We start from the raw sequence: 21138 nt of genomic DNA, 5'->3' as shown, positions 1-21138 counted from the left end.
CTACAGGCTGTTGAACAGAGATCTATGCCTGGCATACAAGCCATTATTAAACTCCACTGTGATGGACCTCCTGTATAGCCGCAAAACAAACACAACCAGAAGTATCCATTCTAAAGCCTTAAACATTGCCTGTAATATAAATAGGACCCGCTGGGGAGACAGGTATCATCCCAGAGACTACCCCCTTCTCTAGAAAAGGCTTCCCATCCATGTGAAGCAGAGTTCCTTCCTAATCCAATTCAACTGTAACTTGGACAATTGGATGGGGAACAGGAAATTCATTCCTGGTTTGGCACCTATGTCTCTCATGGACATAGGTTGCCTGTAAATGGTTCAACTCCCAGGTCCCTGCTTGTAAACATTCCATCTCCCAAGCCCCTGCTTACACTTATCAAGGGTACTGCATCACCCAGAATGATACCGCAGTACAAGGACAAAATGATTGACTTCAACAATTGGCTATGCTTCTGGTGTCATTCTAAGGGGATCCAGTATCTGTCTGCTTGGGATGACATGGTCGACAGACCACGATGCTTTGCCACAGATGGCCTGCACCTGTCACCCCTGGGATTCCAGATACTGGCTAAGGCTCTTGATGCCCCTATAGTGCCTTTTTTAGGCAAGGTTCAAATAACAAATTCACCACTGTAACAGGAACAGGTAAGAAAAAACTGAGGGTAATGCTACTCAATGCTAGAAGTGTAAATCTCAAAATGCACTCACTCGAGGCACTCCTTAAAATGGAAAACATCGATATCTGTGCAGTGACTGAGACCTTGTTCAAGGCTCCAGACAGCACCCCTGCACTACCAGACTATAACCCATACCACACTTTTTGGCCATGTAACTTGGACTGAAACACCAAAGATGGAGGTGTGTCCATATTCATTAAGGATATCCACATCTCCAGGCTAGTTGCTCAGCATAATGCATCCGAGGTTATCCAAGTGCAACTAACTCTGGGCAAAACTGCAATCCAAATTGTAGCTTGCTACAGATCCCCCACCATGCCCCAGGATTCCCACTCCTCTTTTCTTGATGTACTGGAAAATATTAGGGTTCAACCAAACACCCTAATAATGGGCGACTTCAACAACCCCACCATTAACTAGGAAAACTACTCGTGTACCAACTCCTTAGCTCAACGCTTTCTGGAATTCATCAACTCCAATGCCCTGGATCAACTTATCCACACCCCCACCAGGGGCAACAGTATCCTAGACCTAGTCATTACCAACATGAGTGACCGGTGTTCCACACCTGAAGTCAACTCCTCGTTGATGTGATCCGACAATAAGCTAATCACCCTTGATATCCACATCCCACCCCCACCCCCCATTAAGGAAACCACAGTAAAACATTTCTCCAAAGCCAAATTTATGCTTCTTAAGACAGAAGTGGTGAACTTCATGACACCCATGCAAATGGACAATACAGTTACAACAGCTGAATCCTACACAAATGCATTCTATAAGCACTTACACAAGTGCATGGATCGTGCTATCCCAAACAAAACCAAGACACTATCCTCCAAAAAAAGAAGCCAATCTGGCGGTCCCCTGTCATAAACAAACTGTACAACAGAAGGAAGAAACTGTTGCAAAAGAGAGTAAAATCCCATGAGTGGAAGAGCTCCCTGGTCAGCCTCAGTGAGAAGCTGAAATCCCTTATAAGATCCTCCAAAGCTAGCTACGAAAACAAAATTGTCCCTAATTCTAAGGACAACCACAAAACATTCTATAGCTATGTCAAGAATCTCGATGGCAACACCCAGATCTGCTCTGAGTTACAGCACAATGGCATGAAAATTACAGAACCAACTGATATTGCCAACATCCTGGCAGATAGGTTCAGTGCTAACTTTACCCCCCCATCACCCCCTAAAGGGCCCATATCTATACAGGAAGAATGCAGAGTCCCTATAATCACAACTATGCAGGTAAAAGCTGCACTCTCTAAAGCCAAAAACACAGCATCCATGGGACAGGACGACATCCCACGCTGCGTTTTACACGAACTTCAGAATGAACTGGCTCCCCACTTAAGCACCATGTTTAATAATAGACTCACATCAGGCTTTGTGCCCACTGAATGGCGCACAGCAACAGTTATCCCACTCCACAAAGGGGGAGCCACCACTGATCCCGGGAACTATCGACCTATTAGCCTGACGAGCTTGGTCTGCAAGGCCATGGAATGTATCATCATGGAACTCATAAACAAAGACATTGGTAACCTCCAAACTCTGGATCCCACCCAGTTTGGGTTTTTGGAAAGCAGATCATGCCTCCTGAACTTGATAGACTTCTTTGAGGCAGCCACCAAAGCCATAGATGAGGGTAAGGTGGTTCACACAGTCTATCTTGACCTTGCCAAGGCTTTCGACACCATCCCCCATTCTGAAATTATAGCTAAACTCACTAAACTAGGTATAAATCCCTACATCACAAGATGATTTGCCAACTGGCTCACTGACAGAACCCAGACTGTAAAAGTTGCAGACTCCAAATCTGACCTCAAAGCAGTGACAAGTGGAGTACCACAGGGTTCCGTTCTGGGACCTCTCTTGTTTGGTATCTACTTCTCTGAAGTACAGGCTAACACAGAAGGCCTCTGGCTAATGAAGTTCACAAATAACTGCAAACTAGGAGCCATAGTCAAGTCCCCAAATGATGTGGACATCCTACAGAAGGGCCTCACTGAGACAGATGCCTGGTGTCAGAGCCATGGCCTCAAGCTCAATGCCAAAAAGTGCAGTGTCATCCCCTTTGGTAAAAACTCTGCACCCATGAACTACCACATAGGCAGCAATCTATTTAACACCGAATGTGTGATAAGAGACCTTGGGACCCAGGTGGACAGTAGTCTCTCCTTTGATAGTCACATCGTCACAGTAGTCAGGAAGTCCTTCTAAGTGGCACACCTCATCATAAAAGGGTTCTTATCCAGGAAAAAAGAGGTCATTGTTCCCCTCTACTCGACACTCATTAGACCCATTATAGAGTACAATGCCCCTTTTAGAATGTACCTCACAAGACATCTGCAGCAGCTGGAAAGGCCATAGAAGTACCTCACAAAGAGGATTACTGGCCTCAAACAAATGCCCTACACTGTCCGTCTCAAAAAACTTCAGCTTTACTCCGTAGCATATCGCCTATTCTGAGGTGATCTCTGCCTAACATATAAAGCATTGTCAAACCCAGAGCTGTTGGACATGCTATACCTAAAGAAATCCCAATCCCTCCAAGCTACATGCTCTAGGGACCTAAACCTTGTCACCACAATAAACAGGACATGCTGGAGGGATAGATTCCTGTCCCAGAGACTTCCCATACTCTGGAACAGGCTATTTATCTATGTCAGGCAAAGTTCTTTACTAGCACTCTTCAAGAAGAAATCTTGATGAGTGGATGGGAAATAGGAAATACACCCCGGGGATCACTTCTGTGTCTCTGCTTGACAGTGGCACAGGAAAATAACTTTATTGGGTGCCGTAAACCAGGGAACCTTGTTGGCTAGGCTCACCTAGGCCCTTGGGCCAATAGCCTAGTATCTACCTATGAACCTATGAACCTATGAAACTAAACGCAAAAACACGCCATTAGTTAGTAACTTTAATTCTTAGATCACCCTGGTGATTTCTCAAAAAAAAGACAATTTTTATGAGGAACAGATCAAAAATATAAGGCAGAAATCTGGACATTCTGTGAAAATCTGTACAGTTGAGGGGAATTACACACACATACACTCCTACCTCACTCTTAGACCCTCCCCCATACCTCTCAACCTTTTAGAGCAAGAAATCTGTGACAAAGACATGCATAATGAATGGGAACAAATGTCCAGAAATAGGGACACCTTTTAAATATTGCTCTTACAAATTTAGAAAGTTGATAGAACAACACGTTTTGCATTAGTATGAACTTTATGAAGGATATGAAGTCTAAAGCTCAAATGTCTGCCATTATTTGCTGTCTTAATCCTCAATGATTTGCCAGGGATTGCCAGAAAAACACAGTTTTATGAGAAACAGACCACGGATGTGAGACTAAAATCTTGCCATTCTGTAAAAATATGGACATTTCACTCACTTACACACACACAAATACACACACAGACTTACCTACTTCTTATACACAAACACGCACACAGACCTACCTACTTCTTATACATAAACACATACACACACACCCGCCTACCTATTTCTTGCGCACGCACACACACACACACACACACACACACACACACACACACACACACACACACACACACACACACACACACACACACACACACACACACATGCACACATACCCCTCACTTATTCGGTTGCAATCCACAGACCAAATGACTTCAGGAATTCAAATTCCATGCACGCAGGCCAGGAAGATGTAAACGATCAGTCGCACATTGCACAGAAGCATAAGGTCTTCTGTGTCTCTATGACCTGATGCAAAGGTCATTCTTAAAGAAGAAAACCCTTAAAAAAGAGAATTTTTTAAAGAATCAAGGCAGCAGAGGTACCGGTATGCCATACCAGCATGTACAGGCCCAAAAAAATCCCGGCCGTAATGAGTGCTTGTAAAGAGCTTTTTGTCTTGAAGAACAGCACTATTGCTTTTCAAGTATTTCAGGAAACATCCTGACTTAGTGATTGATCATCAGAGACTTGTATGGCCTAAGCGATCTGATAAGCACATCAAACTCCTGATATTCTGCTAATGTGCACACAATCACAGTACATGTGCCTATGCTGCATTTTTGTGGATGAACTATTAATTTCTCAGGGCTTGCTTTGTGCAATATCTACAAAAAGGTTAACAGTAGTTCCTAGGTGCTTCCCTTTAGATGAATCAAGTGGCATATAATGAATCCTCGCTACAGAGACTATTCTACCATGGTATAATTTTGAGAGTAGTGTAACTTTGCATGTATACAATTAACTGCATAATGCCACCTCAAGATCTCTGGGGAAGGTGTGTTTCTGCTGAATGCTACTTGCCCAACTGGCTGCTTTATTGTTGAAGGCAATGCTCAGAAAACATACGGGGTTTTCCACTCTTCACTGTTGTGCCAAAATGGAAGTGGTCTATGCAGGTTAAGGGGAGTGTGGAGAAACTTGTCCTGCATGATGGGTGTAGGAAAGCTTGAAATCATGTTCATTGAAAGTGAATTTCAGCATTTTTTTTCACTGTGTTGTCTGTTGGACAAAAAACTCCACCAAATAATATTGAATTTAATCTCTGACAGTTGGCATCTATTTTTATGATGGTTTTAGGATCACACTATACAGTGCAAAGGTAGCTCATACTAGCAGAGGTGCTGCAAAAGTTAGGGTTGCGAACCAAGTTCTGAGACTGTTCAATAAGTATTTCCCTATCAGTATTGTTCCTCACATCCCAAATGTAACCATCCCATATGCCCCCTCAGTATGAACCATTTAGTTCTACTTGACCCTTCAAACAGTCCTCTTAAGTGGTAAGTTTTGGCTCACCCAGCCTAGCTGCCACAGTTTGATGTTTCATTGCAAAATACTGGAAGCCACCATTAGTCCTGACAGAGTGACAATTGCTTAAAAGTATAAATCAATTTGTTCACAATTATTCCCATACATAAGGGTTTAGCAGCAATTTAAACTATATCACACTCTGCGTATGCTGCGGTAGCATTGTCGCCTCACAGTAAGACGTTGTCCTGTTCGATTCTCAGCTAAAGCGTCTTCTGTGTGGAGACATGCGTGAATGGACGTACCTTCGTTGAAGGTTGTGCATCAGGGCTGGCAACTCGGTACGTAAAAATCTACTGCCAATCATTAGTGGACTGGAGTTCCACTGTGGCGACCCCTAACAGCCGAAAGATACAACAACAACACTCTGCATAGTGAATTTGGGAAGTTCTATTTAATGTACATGAAATTAATTGGAAGTGTTTATCAGAATACACAATGACTTTACCACAGAGCATTATGGACCCCTTTTAACTGCATGCAGTAATAAAAGTTTCTTTATTGTCTGGGTTAGTCTCACTGGACTGGGAACCTCTTTTTGGGGGAGTGACCTGAGGTAACATTTATACTTCTAGAGGAAATTTAGCCAACCCATAAGGGAACACATTTTAAGAAGTATCATGGAATCTTTACATCTACCTGAGCTACCCCTAACTCAGGCAAATGGAGCTTCAATTTAACATCACATCTGAAGAATGACACATTCAGGAACAGTGCATTGTACTGTCAACAATCCAACTGTATTGTGTGGGAATCAAACCCATTGTTCTCAGCACTAAAGGTGAGTGGACTACCTGTTGTGCCACTGACACTGCTAAGATTATGTCAAATTTCCCTTCACTCTATATGGATGATTAGTTATCTGAAATCAGAACACATAATGGTTGCTGCTGGGTGTTCATTTTTTAAGTGTATCTATGGCAATAGTGCTTTTAATAATATGAAAATTGTCTGCTCTGATGTAATTTTGAATGCCAAAGGACAAGAGCACTTTATCTGCAATCACATTTCTTTGACTAGGTGAGTATGTGTATGCTCTTGTTCTTAAATGTTACATGTTATTTATTTATTTGATCTTATTTCTATTTTATTTTACATTTGTTGACCGGGATAGTCTGACTGGATGTATGTCCATTTTCAGCGGAGGCCCTGGGAGAAAAGCTCTAGAGACACACATAAGGGATTACAATTAAGAGGCATGCAAATTTACAAAGTATGTACAAATGCAGTCCATAGGAAGGAACTCACAGGATTCATTATAACTTTACATAAACAAAATGTGGCAACAATTTGCAAATTAGATATGAGGAGAAAAATGCAAACAATATGTTTAGGCTTAATAGACAGAGTGGCAGTTAATCGGGGTTAGCACAGGGGCAAAGCCAATATTGTTTCAAGCCATTTTTGAAGAGATTTAGAGAGGGTTTCAGGGTAAGGTTGGCTGGGAGAGAATTTCAAGTTTTGCCGACAAAGTTGACAAACAGGGAGGCTCCAGCTGTGTTGTTAGCTGTGAATGTTTGGACCTGAAGTTTGTCAGATGAGTGTAGTGGCCTGGGGTTATTATAAAGTTTTATGATGTTTGTGAGTACAGGAATATTTTCAGGTTTGTTGAGAATTTTGTGTGCTACTATGAGCTGGTTGAACAGTATTACATTGAGTAATTCAGGCCATCCTAGGCGATTAGGTTTTGACAGTGATGAGTCCTGTATGTGGAGTTGGTGTCAAATCTGGCAATGTGGTTGTAGGAGTGTGTGAGCTTGTTGAGTTCAGATTTATTCAAATTAGAGAGTATGGGGGAGGCATATAGAAGGGTGGAGAGGAGATGAGAGCGGGCGATTGTGGTCTTGGATAATGGGGTTAGGAAGGGATTATTTCTATATAGTGACCCAAGCTTCTTGTTGATTGTTTTAAAAGTTTTATTGACATGCAAATCAAATTTGAGTTTATCAACTATGACCCCTAATAGTTTAGTGTGGTCGTCAGGGGTAATAGTGGTACCGTTGTTGGAGGTTATGGAGATGGAGGGTGGGGTGGATCTACTGGTGCTAGCAAACAGAAGCAATTTAGTTTTGTTAGTATTCAGGAGTAACCTGTAATTAGAGAGCCAGCTTTCAAATGTGTAAAATGTATTCTGGGTTAAGGTTTGCAGTTCTAATGGGTCAGAGGCAGAGCAAATCAGGGTAGAATCGTCTGTATATTGGATGCAGGGTGCTTCTGAGAGGAGAGTGTGGAGGTCATTGATGAAGAGAAAAGAGTAGGGGACCTAAAATTGACCCCTGAGGGACTCCAAGGGTGAGAGGTAATAGGGTGGACATTTTGTTCTGCTGTTGTTATAACTTGATTTCTGCATTGCTAACATCTTTTATATGAGACATTCATATTTGGCATACATTTGCAGTCCTTTACAAGTAGATCGTTAATATCTGTTTTACCTCTGTACTTTTATGATGACACTATGTTGCTGCTTGCACCTACTAGTTAATTACACTACTGTTGCCTGTTGTTGCTTGTTATGATTATGATTTTGAATAAAAAAAATAATGACTGAAGTGATAATATGCAGTACAACTGCAATTTTTATCAGTTACAGGGATAGGTACAGTACAGGACAGAACAGTTAGCATTAATACATATATGAATGTTAATGCTATCAGTTATCAACTTGTGTAAATTCTTACTTAATTCACTAGATAATTGTGTAACTAATTTAAAAACTGAATATTTCATTAACTTTTAATTGGATACCTAAATTATTAATCAATTATTTGGAAACTTGCATAACTGAATAATGTAAATGCATGTGTAACTTTCTAATTAATGAAGTTTCTGAATTTGCTAATAGATTTGTTGACTAACTGATGAATTGAATAAATAAATGTCAGTCTTCACAGAGGAAGATAAAAGCACAGTGTTTGCATTACTGCTGAATCAAATTCTTCTTTTTTAGCTTATTCTAGGATAATCAAAACTTTCTTCATGTGAATATTACCCCTGCTTGCAACTCTAGTTACCTTTACGTGCCTATTCCTCTGATGAGGAAGGTTAACCTGTTTGCATCTCAGACATCTCCACAGATTAATTTAACTTGTTATAGTCCTGCAGTTAAAATTATAGATTCTGAAAAGCTACTGTTTCGGGACATTTTCAATTTTCAGTTATCATCATTCTCAGTAAAGGAGCTAGTTCCTCTGTCTCACTAAATGTGGAGCGCACGCTTTCATAGCTTGTTTCCTGTTCTTCTTCATGATGTCACGTGTCTTAGTTATGTTTACAGTAACACAGCTTGCTAACCTACTTCATTTGAACAGAGGCACTATTTCCACATTTTTTACCAATTTTTATCAAGGAATTAGTCTGCAACATATGGCAGCCTCACTTACCAGACTTTTGAATGTTGTATTAAGGATATTGTTACATTTAATTTCAGACACAGTCACCATTTAGTTTGTCATTGTCTATCTCCATTCTTACACTTTTGTTTCCAATAGTAAATTCTTCCCATGTTATTATACAAAAGCATGTGGCCCAAAATGCCCAGGAGTCACCATGTTTTCAAAAGAAACACTCCTAAGTCAGCATAAATACCACCAAAGGAACTTCATTAAAAAAGCACCACAGGTTCAGGAAAATACAAAATGAAACTCATTTTGCATACCTCAAAAATATGAGAACAGACAGCTGTGTGTACAAATTAAATTGTAGTCTATAGATAAATATATAATCATATATACTCTATAGTCTTTCCTCCTTAACATCTCTTTTTCTTCTAATCATTTTACCTCTTCTACTTTAAATACTTCATTAATCCTTTCACTTCCTAACCTCTGCCATTGACCACGAATCCTTGTTTTCACTCTCTGTCTCATTCAGTCTTCAAACATATTACTAGTGAATCAACTTGCACATTGCAAGCTGTACCTACCAACACATATTTAATCTATAGCTTATAATAATGTCGTTTATGAAGGGCATAGCTGGCCTGAAGAAAGATGGATGCATAGTTCATCTTTTTTTTCCAGCGCTGGACCTAGTTCTTATTTAATTATTGTTTTGAACCCCTACAAAGTACTCCACACAATCACATCAGAAGGCTATGTGTCATTTAGTGTAGGTTAGGTTCTGGAATCCTTTCAAAAAGCTTCAACAGAGGATGAATTGCTGCTCTTCTTTGAACAGCTTTCCCATATTGCAACTGAACTGGGGGTCTATCATGTGAACCAAAAGTCACATGTGTGATGGAGGCAACTGATGTCAAAATTGTGATTAAAACATTTCAAAGTATGCCTGCAACTTCTTCTTTCAGCTTTTCCAGGTTAGGGGTCACCACAGCGGATCACCTGTCCGCTCATGATTGGCAGTGGAGTTTTATGGTGTCAAGTTGCCAGCCTGGCACCCAACCTTCCACAGAAGGCACACACTCACACCTAAGGCCAATTTAGAGCATCCAATCTACCTACAGCATGTCTTTGGGATGTGGGAGGAAACCAGAGCACCTGGAGGAAACCCATGCGACCACAGGGAGGACATGCAGACTCCACACAGAAGGCACCCCAGCAGAGGATCAAACTTGAGAACCCTCTTGCTCTGAGGTGGCAATGCTAGCCACTGCACCACTGTGGCCGCCCCAAAGTACATCTGCTTCTAATGGAGCTAAATGCACTAAAATGGCATTACTAAACACTCAAAAAATAATAGATGCTATTGAGACTAGGACTAGAAGAGTCAATGTGAGAGTTACTGGAGTGTCAAACAATATTAAAGCCCAAGAACTGGGATCACTGTTTGAATACTACTTGGAAAGTGCCATTACCCACCCTTGTATGTCATTTGGGTAACTGAATAGCTCCACCTGGTAGGCCCAACATCAAGTAATCATAATTCCAGAAGGCATGTGCTGATGGCTTTTCAGTCATCCAGAATAAGATACTGGCTAATACAACACAGCAAGAAATGCATGCGTATTCAGTGGGGTACCCAATTGTTTTTCTTTATGAAGGACTGTTCACAGAACTTGCATAGTTTGCATCAAAAAGTGTTGATTCTGAGGAAAGACATTCTGATAGACTATAGCTTTAGCAGTCTGTTAGTCTACCATTTTATACTAATAGCAGAGAAGGGCAAAAGTAAAATGATGTTACTTGTTGTGTTGTTGTGTAAGCAACTGAAGCTTTTATTGACAGGATAAAAACACAAGTTCACTCTGCAGAGGCTGAAGAAAAAGAAGGTTATTGGATGGGCAGGGAGATGATGTGGGAACTTGCCTACAAGAAGAACCAATAGTTACCATCCCTTGCTAAATCACCTCCCTTCAGTACACCAAAATACCCATACAACTCTGGGTCTTTCTGTAAGTGCAGTGACAGGTATGTTATTAATGGTAATGACTCATCATCTTCATCATGTATACCAGTCCCAAAAGCTTTAAGTCAGAAGCATACTGGATAGTGTCCATGAAATAAGCCTGATACCTTAAAACAGCCTACGGTTCATATAGATCCCCAAAACTTTGCTGCAGCCACACTAATTTCTCAGTGCCAAAACAAGAGAGCTTCAGACAGCAATCACAAATTATCAAAGGTTAGAACCATTCAGGAGAATGTTTGCCCTGTTAATGACAAGTCCTGGTCAGAGACATTCAAGGGCTAATTTCTCTCTGCATAAGAGCACTGCTGGAGTGCTGAGGGCTTGAATAAGCTTGATCACAGAGTGGCATATGGCTGACGGAGAAGTGCTGATGTATACATCGTGCCATAACTTAATAGGATGGATCCAGCTTTACACTAGCGAACATCTGCAGATTACTGCCAGGGACTCATTCCTGTATTCTCACCTAATGTTGATGCAGTGTAGAGAATATTACAAGGTTTGGGATAAAGCTGTGGGGGGGTGAGAAGTACAGTATCTGAGTATTAATCTTATCTTTTGTTCCTTCCTCCCAGCCACCATTTGCAGACAGACTAACTTTGCATAGGGTGTAGAATAGTTTTTTTTTTCTCACCCGTTCTTGATGGTGGGTTGTTTATAACCTTTTAACAGTTCTATGTCTCTCTTTTTTTTCTCTTTAATAGTGTTTATTTTCTGTGTATTATAGACTCCGGGCATTTGAAGAAGGTGAAATATACATAAAGGTAGGTGAGCACAGCAATATGTGAATGACCAATTTCAATTTACAATGATCTGTTTGTATTTAAGATTGTAGCTAACTGTGTACAGGTTTCATTAAAATTACAAAATTCATGCTGCCTTCAACTGCGGGATCATCTAACTTCAACCAAATATTATTTTTTTTCGTGTTTAGTATGGCTGACAATTGTTTGTTTATTAATGTGAAGGATTGTAGAGATACGTGGATATCAACTTTCAATCAAGGAGCAATTTTCTATAGAAATGTAAAAGATATAGATGTAAGTGATCTTATAATTTACCAGTATAGATTTGGGTCCCTCAATCTTTTTTTTCCCTCACTCTGGGTCTGGGATGAAGGGAGTATGTCTCAGTACCCACAAGGGTTCATCCTTCCTTCAAACAGCTACTTGGCTTCCCTGTCCAGGTGTAGGTATATTTAGGCACAAAAGTTGAGTTTATTATCCCCAGCTCAGGGGTAATCCTGGATCCTTTGTTTGTTTAGGCCAGGTAAGCTGCCCAGCAATCTAGAGAAGGAAGATGAGATTATGTTTCTACATGGCCGGCAACCAAAGTACCCAACAGTAATATTAGGCATTTCCCATAAGGAAGATGAGATTATGTTTCTACATGGCCAGCAACCAAAGTACCCAACAGTAATATTAGGCATTTCCCATAAGGAAGATGAGATTATGTTTCTACATGGCTGACAACCAAAGTACCCAATAGTAATATTAGGCATTTTCCATAAGGAAGATGAGATTATGTTTCTACATGGCCAGCAACCAAAGTACCCAACAGTAATATTAGGCATTTCCCATAAGGAAGATGAGATTATGTTTCTACATGGCCAGCAACCAAAGTACCCAACAGTAATATTAGGCATTTCCCATAAGGAAGATGAGATTATGTTTCTACATGGCCGGCAACCAAAGTACCCAACAGTAATATTAAGCATTTCCCATGCAAAGGAGGTGGAAGCTTTCATCTTATCCAAAGGGCTAGAATTTATCAACATATAAAGAGAGAGGATGCACAGATTATTGGTCTTCAAGAAACAAATCCTAAACTAAGGAAATCCAGTAAGTTTAGATCAAAGCAATATTCCACTGTGATATCTAACCACAGTCCTGGAGGGAGTAAGAGAGAGGTTTTCTTTATGTTCCACTCCTCACTAAATGTGATTACCCAGCAAGTTAGAGCAAGTGTAAGATGTTGATGACAGATTTAGGAGGGGTGATTAATAAAGAAGGCTATATCATAAGCGATACTGTGTGACAAACTCCAAAGAGAAGAATTTTGCTAAGGATTTTTACAAGACCTGGGGAGGGGTGACCACCCCCTCCAAATGCATTGTTCTATTGGGTGACTTTAATGGAGTGATAGATGATCATTGTATGGTATTCTTAACAGACTGGTCAGAGGGGAATTGTGCCTGGACTATAAAGCAGTAATAAAGATTTAGTGCATTATAGCTGACTGACATCTCCAGGTGTTTCTGCAGTTACCTCCTACTGTGCCTCTTTGTATCAAATATTGCCTGTTCATATTTGCATTAATAATTCCAAAACCATGCTACATACAAGATATCAGAATATTCCATCTTGAACCATATATGATGGCAAACACAACTGTATTAATATATGATCTCTGTCAATTAGTATTTGTTAGAACTGCAAGGTGATAACTTCATTTTATAAAGGCTGAAGCCACACACACTGGGAGTTAAAAGTACACACTCAAAAGAGCTCTACTGGAGGGAATGAGTTAAGATCTCAGATGGGCCTGAATTTGGTCATACCACTAGAAGATATAAAAGAAAGGGTACCAAGTTATAAAATGAAACATAATAAGTGGCAAAGAAGAGACAGATATGTAACACAACAAATTCCAAGAGTGGAGAAAAAGTTGCCATTAAAAGTCAACAAATTGAATACATTAAAAAACAAACTAGTTAACTATATAGAAAATAATAAATTCAAACATAAAATACAGTTATCTGCAGTACTGAAGATCATATAGGGCCACCTGCAGACATAGTACAACTATGCAACTATCAGCAGGAATAGCTACGCAATAAGTGAGAGGGCCATGAACAATGCCAAATGCTATTAAGATCTTGCATGGCTATCTAGGGTTGGATTGTCATTTGGTGTGAGATACGACCCAAGGATATTGACCCGACTTTCTACAGAAATCTTACAAAGCACAGTAGAAAATCAGATTTCTTCTTTATCCCCAAACGTTTTAGATCCTACTTAGATACAAAGTTCATTCCCTCCTAATCCTTGAAATTGGTTTCTTTTACTACACTTCTCTGATTTTGTTGATCAATGTGGTGATAATTACACCAACAATTAGGAGTTAAAGGAGGGATTATTTTTCCTGGCTGTCCGAGAGAGATAGAGAGAGAGAGAGAGAGAGAGAAGGAAACACTGAGAGGTATTATATTACATGTCATCCAAAGTTACATGTTTCCCAAAACCTCCCAAATGTAAATTGGTGGAAGGGGTGTAAAGAAGCCAAAAGGGGAGGTACCATGGATGTTTATGGGCTGAGAATGAGGGACAAAGAAGAAGAACTCCTAATCTGGAAGACACAAGAACTAAGACATGTACAGAAACACCAGTAGAGGAGGGGGACAAAGAGAATCTTACAGGCTTGGAGATGAAACTCTCAAATTAAATTAGGTTGACTGAGATATAAAAATCTGAAGCAAAGCTTCTTAAGAAAAGCCAATTTTCATCAGTAAAAAGGGAAGGATACTCAAGATTTACAATATGGTTCTTTAAACATCTGTCACCCAGCCTATAATTGCAGTGTTATAAACTGAGTCTGGCGATCTGATTTCCAATGATGAGGAGTTTACAGAAGGCTTCCTTTATTACTATACTACCCTATAACCCACCCTCAGCAGGGGGCTGAAATTGGTGGAATGTCGTTATCTTAGTAGCCTCTAACTACCTTTAAAATGTTATATATTTTGTGCATGTCATAAACCTGGATACAACTGACTTGTATGTCTGTACATTGTCTTTGTACAACTTAAAAAAATGCAAAAGAAACTGTAAGCTAGACCTCCTGTAAATGTATTATAGTGACAGGTGCAGTGGAAAAAAGAATACTTTGAAAAAGAGTCTTACAGATATGCAAATTACTATCAGTAATGCTGGTTTACTGGTTACTGAATAACTGTATTTATATGAGAAATTGATTAACTGAATAATAGGTGTATTACTTGGCAACTGAATACGTGATTAACAGGATAGCTGATTGCATCATTATCTGGATAGTTAAATAATGGATTAGTTATTTAAGTATTTCATCAAATAATTGATGGATCTCTTAATCTGGTAACCGATTAGTTATAATTATTCAATTATTTGGATAATTTAATTACTGTTGAAGTGATTCATTTGAAGATTAAAAAACTGACATTGATTAACTGGATAGGATCATTTATTTGAAATACAACAGCCTGATAATTTATTAATACATGGATTGATGATTATTTAAAAATAATTATACTACAGATAACATTTAAAGCATATCTACCTGTTCTTTATATAGACCTCATTTCCATTTACCGTTTGCTTCTAGAAGCCTATATTTCAACAACTGAGTATTGATATCACCCTTGAGTCTCATATCTTATCAGTTGGTGTACTAATTCAGCTATTTATATTGTGAGTTGTACTTGGTCACATAACCTCTTTTCTTCAGCCTCATTTGCCTTCCTGAATGCTTTACTGAACATCACACCAAGGCTTAACACACTAATTACTTCATTTTTATTGGTCATTACATAATTTGTCATTGCTTTGAATTTTATCTGGGCAGTCTTGAAGAAGGGGCTTCCCTAACACAAAATATTTCAACGGTAAGAACGGTTTGGCTAACAGTATTAGTGCTACCACATTCACTGGCCTGACTTGTCAAACCTGGGGCCAGTAAGATTACTTGGTGTTTAAGCTCTCTGCATTATAGTTCAGAGGTGTGGGATTCAATTTTGATCTTAAGTCATTGTGTTGTTAGCATTGCTCATATTCTGAGGTAATAGTTGCCATTTGCTGTTCTCTGTCTATGTCATTTTCCCTTTGCATATTATTTTGTGGTTAGAGATACAAATCATGACACCATAGCCCCTGACCATCATATATTAACTGGTGAGTGGACTGTAGAATTTAATGACTGCACCATGAAATATTCATTGATAGTCAGTGGGATATATGCAATACTGTAACATCTGAGTATTATTTATTAACTGGTGACACCAGGTGGAATTACAGGCACATGCCATCATTGAAGTCTATATATCATCTCTATCTATCTATCTATCTATCTATCTATCTATCTATCTATCTATCTATCTATCTATCTATCTGTTTATATATCTGTGTGTGTGTGTGTGTGTGTGCGTGTGTGTGTGTGTGTGCGCGCGCATGCGTGTGTGTGTGTGTGTGTGTGTGTGTGTGTGTGTGTGTCTGTGTGCGTGTGTGTGTGTGTTTGTATGTGTGTGTGTGTGTGTGTGTGTGTGTGTGTGTGTGTGTGTGTGTGTGTGTGTGTCTGAGTATGTTTGTGTGTGTGTGTGTGTGTGTGTGTGTGTGTGTGTGTGTGTGTGTGTCTGTGTGTCTGTGTGTGTGTGTGTGTGTGTGTGTGTGTGTGTGTGTGTGTGTGTGTGTGTGTGTGTATGTGTGTATGTAATGCCAAAATTTGTGGGGGTTTATACATTGCAGTGAGTGACTTGTAAGTTGGAATACATATTTGGAGATAGGGACTGATCTGTGGTTTTCGAAGTGTGCATTGGAGTGAGTTGTCAGATGCTACAGTCATACGATAAGTTAAGGTAAGTAGATGATGCAATCTGTATTTGAAACTGTGTGTTATATTGTATAACATACACATTAGGTATGCTGTGCAAGAGTGATGTGAGAGATGGGTGCTGAGTGAGATAGGTGTTTTCTATATTTATAAGAACAATATTTAAAATCTGTCCCTATTTTTGGGCTGTTGCCCACTAATTATTTTAGCTTTGTCCAGATTTCTTGTTTCAAGAGGTCGAGAGGTATGTTTGGATTATGTATATGGGGAGCTTGCCCTTCTCCAAAAGCAAGCTTAAAGGGAAAAAGTTGTTGTGTCTTTCGGCTTATCCTGGTTAGGGGTCACCACAGCTGAACTCCGGTCCGCTAATGTTTGGTAGTGGGTTTTTACATGCCGAGTTACCAGCCCTGACGCACAACCTTCAACAAAGGCACACCCATTCACACATGCCTCCACATAGAAGAAGCTCTAGCTGAGAATCGAACGGGATAACGTCTTGCTATGAGGTGACAACGCTACCGCAGCACCACTACCGCGGATTAATCTTAAAGGAGAAAAGTGATATTGAGTATTCATTATTTTTTTGTACTTTCAGGCTTTTGTCTCAGCTTTCAGGGGACTTGATGCTGAGACTTTCATCTAGTGAATAACGAGCTGACTGAGTGACCTCATCATTAACAACCACAGCAGGTAACGTGCCCCTACTGTACCGACTGACAGCTGCACAAGAACAGTAGGGGGATGTCAGAAGGTAGAATGTAGCTAGTACTACAAATAGATCATACAGATTATAGGAAGAGGCCTGAACCCTGCTTCTGGGTCCTATGTGCATGATATATGAGTGATTTTATTGCTGTGATAGCAGATGTATGCACTCTCTTATCCAGCCGTGACAATTGTGTCCATGTTACTGTCCAGCCCATGCTCAACACAGTACCTTTTGTCACATCCATGGGATGTATATCACTACCATTAACCACAGACTTCACCCCTGTTTACATTGCCATGGCGATACTTCCCATACCTTTTACTTCAAGTCCACTCTCATGCTGTGATTGTACTGCTGCTGCTGTGCTGCCCCACTATAGGACTCTAGGAATGACCCTGCCTGCTAATGTACCTTCTACAGTACTTATGGGGCTCTCAGACAGTACATCACAGTACAAATCACCTGATGTGGTTGTCACTGATGATGCCTTTCAACCTTTTTATGTCTGTGGGTTGTCTATCACTTAGAACAATGTGTCAAGTACAAAAGATGATGGTGTTATACTTGCAGGCAAACAATTTAAGCTACTATATGATGTGTAATGCATGTAGTTCTTGACTGCCAAATCTACAAAGATGTAACATGGACGATATAGGCAATTAAAATAGAGGCACCATATGTGTTGAATAGTTCACTCCTTTAAAAAATTAAGATGATGCATCTTCAACAAAATCTGATAATGTTTAACAAGAAACAAGTTATAATTTGATAAAGGGGCAAGGCTTTCAGAGAATGTAAAAAGGCAATTTTCTAGCCTTCTTAAAGTTGCAGTGAGTTCCCAACATGAACTAGGACAGGTTTATGCGGTATGCATTTTTGTTTTTGAAAACCAGTTAATTAGTTTTTGTTGTATTTAAATTTCACTGATTAAATTCATGGAAATGAATTTGTTGGTAATAATTTCCCTGTGTGTTGATTTGTCTCCTATTCCTTCCATTTAGAGGGTTTGTCCATTATAGTCCAATTACTATATTTTCTTATTTGCAAGTTTTGATATCTTTAATGTAAGGACAATGGTCCCCTTGTTTTGTACTCTGGTTAATTTTCACTGAATTCCACAAAACAGTCTCCAAAAGTTATGCAGATCAGTTATAATGCAATTCTTGAAGTTGAATTAAAACTATTTTTGTTTTAACTAGACAATCTATTGTCCAGATTAGAAAATTTTTAGTGTGTATAGTACAAATGATCATTATTTACCGTCACGCTTTATAATTCTTCATTTCAGAGATTTCAGAGTACTAATCTGTTATAAAATTCATAACCAGCAGTTTGATTGGTCCACTAAAACCTAAAGTTCTAATGGTCACATTACACACTGTATTTGCAAAAGCTGCTACGTAAAATAAAACGTACCTTCATTGTACATACTATACAATTTGCACTGATATTGAACACACGTGTGCGTTTTCAAAGGAAGAACTGCCTACTATAATTTACATGTCTTCAGAATGCATGGGCTTGTAATATTTAGCTTGACTAATTTCAATAAAAAGAACTCTAGAAGTTCACAATAACATCTAAAGTTTTGTATCTTATTGAAAGAATTTATGAATGAGCTTTTACAAAATAAGATCTAAGTGTCACTACCCCACTTGGATTTGCTAGACATTTATACATAGCAGTTTCAGTGACCTCATATACACCAAGATCCTTTTGCCAAAACTCATTTAATCGAACCTTGAAGACATACTTTTTTGCAGCTGGCAAGCATCCCTACACCTCACTCTATGGAGGGATACCTCCCACATCCTCCAAACACACACACGCGCACACACACACACACACACACACACACACACACACACACACACACACACACACACACACACACACACACACACACACACATATGTAAATATTAACTCCAAAGTTGCGCAAAAGTGAAGAAAGATGAAACCTCTATTGTCAGCAAAGTTGTTTTGTTGAACAGCTCCTGATATATATGCATTCACTAGAACTACTATTGATGACCTGAGGAGAACCTGATTTGCTTTGCTATGAATCTATACTACATGCTAGTTGCAGCTGTCCTGAACAGAGTTTTCCTAATTAACTTCATTAAGAATACCAGCTTTTCTGAGTAATAAACAAAGGCCTTTTAACCCCCTCAAGCACAGCAGCCCATTTTAGCTTTGAATTATAAAAAAGTTATTTTTATGAAATAAATATTGTCATAAAAGGCTTTTGGTACCAAGTGAAGAAAACTTGCTCTCCACCAGAAGTCTGTCCAGCTCTTAATGGATTCAGTAATGGAACAGTTTGCAGAATAATAACATGGGTCCAGGTATGTTGGAAGCTTAGATAGTCAATATGAATGTAAAAGTTATCAGGAGGAGGCAGTGTCTCATGCTACAGAAACCCACTTATTAATATTAACCCAATGTCAGTTCTATCTTACCTGAGAAATGAAGCAAGAGATAAATATCCCTCCTGAGAATATAGTACAGGTGCCCTGCTCAGTGGTGTTTCTTAATGTGTTGCTCTTAAGCTGTGCTAAATCCCAGTAATTGGGAATGCATGCTGTGCTGAACAGCACTGCATAGTGACTACATTCCCGTGTTCCATTATCCTGTGCTGCTACAACACATTTAAGGGTACTCAAGCATATCAATTTGAAATAGTTATAAGGTAGCATCAAAAACTGAAAAAAAAATGACACTGGATGATCTTGTGTGCAGAGAAAAAGTGAACTTCTGGAACTTTTTTTCTTAATGACTGTTATGAAAGTAATGTTTCTAGTAACATTCAACTGTTTATCTTGACAGACCCAAAACATATTAGCACCAATGGAACAGTTTTTAAAAGAATGTATAAAGGCTGACAGTTCCCTAGATTTTATTTCAACAAGCAAGCAAATAAAACAAAACATCACAGAAGCCCAGCTTCTAATTTAACTTAACACAATATATTTCCTAGTAAAGTACATAGACAGCAAACTCATTATTTGAAAGTTTGCTGTACTAGGTGCAGTCAAACGTTTCTGCCTTCTTGCACATGACATTTTTAAATATACCTTCCACATAACTGACTGCCCTTTTTCTACGTTATGCTATGCAAAATATGTATTTAAAACACAGCAAATATGTGAAAATTCTGGAAATTTTTAATTGGAGAGTAATAATACAGCTTTCATCACTATATGAATATTCGGCTTTTCTTTCTGACTCTGTTGTTCTTTTTAATGTCACTTATGTGTCAGTAAGGTCAGTCCTTAAATGTTTTGCTCTGAAAAAATGAATTCACCACAATTTGCATTATGTATGACTGATTACAGTTATATGTTATGCCTCAACATTCATCCCCAAACATGAGCTTTTCTTTATGATAAAGTGACATTTCTCCTGAATACACCTTGAAAAATGCACACATTTTGTTTCAGTAGACTTGATTCCTTCCAAAACATCCTGGTCCTCATATCTGAGGCTGTGCAGGTCATAATACAGTAAGACATGAACTGTATTTTCTTAATACACATATCTGTAGTTTGCAGTAACTAATATTCAGTATAAGCCTATTCCTGATTTTTATATTTCAGCCTTTGTGTCCCAGTCTCCTTCAATAATACGACACAAAGTGACATTCAACAACCTTTATTAATTTCAAACATAAATTTATTACATCATTTCAAATATGAGTTAAAACACAATAACCTTGTAGCCACAATGTGGAAAATCATAAAATCCTCATAATGTATATCAGAGCAGAGTACCCTAGTCACCCTGCTCAAATAAGCAGTGTCCATACCTCCAGTTACTTAACCGCAGCACCAAGAGGGGGAAAAGAAGAGGGTAAGCCTGCCCCTCTTCTCTCCCCACCAGCCTGATCACAGGCTCTCCCCCCTCTCCTACATAAGAACTTTCACTAGCCCTTCAAAAAATAAACTTAAATGTACGTTACATAAGTCTAAACCAAACTC

The sequence above is a fragment of the Protopterus annectens genome, chromosome 2.part0 (genome assembly GCF_019279795.1).
Source record: "Protopterus annectens isolate FY-2018-M chromosome 2.part0, PAN1.0, whole genome shotgun sequence".
Taxonomy (NCBI): domain Eukaryota; kingdom Metazoa; phylum Chordata; order Ceratodontiformes; family Protopteridae; genus Protopterus; species Protopterus annectens.
The sequence above is the reverse complement of the archived record's forward strand: the minus strand, read 5'-3'. Positions refer to the sequence as shown.